The sequence below is a fragment of the Chenopodium quinoa genome, unplaced genomic scaffold (assembly GCF_001683475.1).
Source record: "Chenopodium quinoa cultivar QQ74 unplaced genomic scaffold, ASM168347v1, whole genome shotgun sequence".
Classification (NCBI taxonomy): domain Eukaryota; kingdom Viridiplantae; phylum Streptophyta; class Magnoliopsida; order Caryophyllales; family Amaranthaceae; genus Chenopodium; species Chenopodium quinoa.
In genome coordinates, this window is record NW_018743262.1 from 708,226 (window position 1) to 712,888 (window position 4,663).

The window sequence follows — 4,663 nt, forward strand, 5'->3', positions numbered from 1 at the left end:
CTGCAAAAATCCCAACTTTCACCTCAATTTTCTTCCAACAATCCCAAATCGGTTAACAAAAGTCAACAACCTAATATTGTAGGTTACTTGACACATGTCGATATGTGAGTGGTTCAAAAATAAATTATACAAAAAATAAAAAATAAAATAAAATAAATCCAGCCTAATAACCAGTGAACCACCCCTTCCCCAGCCTGAGCTCATCCCCGATAACTACCCCCACTGCCTACCCCACCGTCGAAACCAGCTCCGTTCACATCGAGTTGATCAAAACATCCCCCTCCCCAACCCGCCTCCAAAACCACCCAAAAGTCGAAACCCCACCCAAAATACCGTAAAATCACTCGAAATTCACCTCAAAATGAAACCCCTACGCACCCTGAAACAACCCTAACCCACTTGATGCTTCTACTGACGGTGAGTCGCTGAAGGTGTCGGTGTTTCTAGTAAGAATACGTTAATTGGCACCGAAAATCCGTCAATCTGGGCTGATAACGCCGACATTCCTCCAAAATCTGGTGAATACAGTGAACTCCTTTAATCTGCGGCGAGTAAAGCTGATTGGCGCCGATACTCCGCCAAACACTACTAGAAATTCCGTGGTTTTTGGACGCTTTTAAGGCTTGTTTTCGACACAAAAGCGTCGAAATTTTTTTTCTCGACGCTTTAAAAAAACATCGGAAAAACGTGAGTCGAGAAACTTGTTGGACACTTAAATGCGTCGCCATTCTCGACGCTTTTTATTGTCCAAATTATTGTACGAAGCGTCGAAACATCTGTTAGTTCGCGCAATTTCTTATGTTTGGCGACGCTTTTATTTGTCTATAATCACAAAATTGCAACGCTTTATTTGTCATATGTTATATATCCTCTATTTTATCGACGCTTTTTTTTGTCCATATTTTTAAATTTAGCAACGCTTTTTGTAGTCCTTATTCATTGTAAATGTATCCAATATGCGGGAATGTTTATTGACATTAAAAAGTGACAAATAATTATATTATTACTAAGAAAATAATCAAAATATACCAAAAATAAGCTAGATAAAAGATGCTAAAAATCAAGTTATATTTAGATATAGTTAAGTACCAAAAATTACATCTCTAAAGTTAAATTATTCATAATTCTTTCTTATATTAACCGCATAAACACTGATAAACAAATAAAAATTACATACAATATGCTTATCTACTATAACATGTTTAGATTAAACAAAAAATAAGAAGACTACTACTCCGTATTGTTTTATATATTTTGCAGCTTCTTTTTTATGCAAGTGTGTAGCTAATCTGGTAAGACATTCTTAGTGGAATAACTTGACACCGCAATGCTTCTGTATATACTACTTGACTAGATATTAAGGCAGCCTCCTCCTTTCAGGACTCGGATCAACACGCGAAACTCTGCTCCATAGCTGCAAGAAGTTTTACTATACATCAAAACAACTAGTGAAATTACAAAGGCTGCAAGGTTTGGAAGAATACATTATACGGGAATTTTTACCTGTTCAAGAGTGGAAACCTATGCAATTTTATGAATCCAGCTCTTAAGCTTATCTAGGTTGGGTGGCCTCTTATAGTCTTGTGTCTATGCATTCGCACTAACAAGCAATCCAAGAGGTAAAGGATAAATCACCCATACATTTACTCAAGTTTTTAGTCCCAATCTGCTGAGCCGGATTTGGCTTCCTGCAAAACAACCCTTCTTAAACGCAAATCAACCCTGCCATAAATAAACCAGTACATAACACAAGAAATTGAAGAGTGATCACATCTAAACTTGCATATAAAGATTAAAAAAAAAAGTAAACTTTTACAAAAAAATTATGAGGTTAATAAGTTGGTTTACATCTAAATTATCATGCTTAGAATATTTAATGTTCTTCCTCAACATGCTTGGATAAAAGGGAATAAAGTGGCAAGACCAAAGGACTAGTATATACCATCAAGCACAACCACATATTGAAAGAGTGCATTAAAGTGGAAATGCTCTACCAAACAAGGAGACATTAAAACACATTTGGATGATCGTAAACATAGGCATGCAGACATTGTAATGAGAGCAAACATAGGTCAACATTTATCATATTTATTTGAACAAGGTAGGGAAAAAACCAACAGAAATTGTGCTTGATATAGTTTAAATAATACGAGTAGATTATACAAACGAAGAACGAACACAGTGCATTACTCGCCTCTATAGGATACCAGTGCCAAATACATTGTACTCCAACCTCATGAACTGCAATGAAGGCTAAAAGTTGTCCAAAAGTAAAGAAGGCAGAAACATCACTAATAATAATCTAGACGGAGCAGAGATCAATAAAATTCTAACTGGTCTATAATGAATGTGGAAAAGACTAAGGTAAAACCCACTACAAGACCATCACCAATTATATCAAGTTGAAATATAAAATATACACCTATAAGGTGTGCGACAAACTTGAAAGAGAAACTATCAACCTAAAACAAAATAGCAAAACTCGATTGTTACCTTAATACTATGAGCAGGTTCACGAAGCTCTTAGTTAACTTTTTAATTGCCAAATATAGTTAAAACGGAGTATATAAATTCGATTCCACACGTATTGGTGTTATTGCAATTATAAAACCAAAATTCATATGAAATTTGTATAAAATATATAACATCGAAAACAAAAATATATAATCGCAGAGCATATCTTCACCATAAAAATTACAAGTGATTTTGCAGCATTATTACACAAGATCCAAAAAATGATAGGTGATTTCAAAAGACCAATTCAAGAGAAAAAATATTTAATCGCAGAGCATCTCTTCACCATAAAGATTTTTCTATATGAAAACAGTTATAGAAAATTTTTCACATGATAAATTAATATAAAAAAATATAGAAAATATATCACAATCAAAATAAAATCCTGCTAATAAACCAGATTTTACCAAAAAAAACATCCAAATGTTTTATTAAACAGAAAATTTGCCCAATTGAATTATCAATTAATTAACAACAAAGTTCTTTAACACTAAATCGGAAAAACAAATAAAACTAAAACAAAATCATAAAAAATTGATGAAATTCATACTCAAATTATTAGGGAAAAACAATAAATTTAAAGAAGAGAGAAAATACTCTTATGTACTAGTGATAATTAGGTTCATGACATCCAAGTTAATGTGTGAAAAGTTCACGAACAATCACAATCCTTCATTTCTTTTTCCCTATCTTCATCATCCATGATATATTAGGCGAGATCTGTAAAAGGAATTGAAAAAAGAAGTAAGAAATTAACAACCTAAAATCAAAATCATTGATAAATGAGAGAAAAAAAAACCCTTGATAAACACAGATTAGGGAAAACCTCAAAATAGCCAAATTAAAATACAAAATTATACAATTATACCATAAAACAAATCAAAACGAGTGATGTTAGGAGTAAACTACCCATAAAATTGAAGACTACCATGAATGAAATGTCGATTGACTTTAATAGACTATGAAAAGGAGATGTGAAGAAAATTTGAACCTGCATATTTGCGACAATGCCTATCTACCTTGAAGATTTCAGATCTTGTGATCATACGAAGTAGAGAAATTCATTAACCATAATTTGGAAGCAAAGAATGAAAATTTGAGGAGTGAGACTAGAGACTCGTAAGAGAGAGAAGATGTAAAGGTGGCGGTTGAATTGTAGGATTGAAAAGGGATAACCCTAAAACGCTGGTTAGTGGCTACAATGTATATCACGTTCATACGTAACTATTTTTATGTTCTCGATGGGGAAAGTTGTCGAGAAAGTCAAAATGACACTTAAAAGCGTCGTTGAAACACGGAATCCTAAATTTAGTTGTGACGGTCTTCCATAGTGTCGAGGGTATAGCTTCGAGATTATATGCATTTTGTAGTAGTGAAACTCCAGTAAAAATGATGATAAATCATAATGTGGCGCCGGAATCTTGCTCAATCGCCGGTGAGGAGGAAGTGCTGGATTCTAGTTGGGAATGGAGAGGAGGAGATCGGAGGGAGTACGGCGAGGCTGGTGTTTCTGTTGATTTTTCTTTTTTCTTTTGTTTTTTAGTTTTTATTTTTATTTTTTAGATTTTCATTTTTTGGACCAATAAATGCTCAACACGTGGCATATTGGAATTTTTTAAAAAAATTAACCTTTTAAGCAGGTTGCCTGTTTTTAGGATTGAAGAAAGAATACACAGGTGAAAGTTGGGATCATTGTAGAATAATCAAAAGTTAGGATTATTTAAAGTAAATTGAGAAAAGTTGGGATTATTAAAGTGTATTTTTCCTTTTTTTTTGCTGGAAATCCACCGTGCCACGGTGAAAACTGCCGTGACACGTTGGATGCTGACGTGGCACAACATTTTTTTTTGGCGCTAATTACTAAGTGAGTACGGTCCATTGGCAATCATTAGTCATAAAATAATCCACCATAGACAAAGAAAGATCGTTAAGGTTAGGATCAAAACGACCAAATATACACACATAAAACACGTAGGCACAATGATGCAAAGAATAGTTCGCAACCTAAGGTCAATATCTATGTTCGACTATGATTAGGTTTATTTGGTGTCAAAAAGGGTACCATGGTTTAGAGTTTGGACGCGTTAGCAAGGCAGCCTCCCTTGAGGGTGTATGCCAACGGGCGGCTCATCGAGTTCGTGATGAAATC

General features: G+C 34.2%; 1 long non-coding RNA gene across 2 annotated transcripts; it reads right to left on the reverse strand.

Moving 5' to 3' along the window:
* Positions 1 to 1,051: 1,051 nt before the first annotated feature.
* On the reverse strand, positions 1,052 to 4,248 carry LOC110735291. 2 transcript variants are annotated; one of them, XR_002514048.1, is made up of 4 exons: positions 3,506 to 4,248; positions 3,112 to 3,234; positions 1,504 to 1,722; positions 1,052 to 1,414 (listed from the first exon to the last, which is right to left on the reverse strand). It is a non-coding gene; the product is annotated as an uncharacterized LOC110735291 (long non-coding RNA). The 2 variants fall into 2 exon arrangements; XR_002514049.1 differs by having other exon boundaries at positions 1,504 to 1,688; positions 3,506 to 4,240.
* Positions 4,249 to 4,663: the final 415 nt, after the last annotated feature.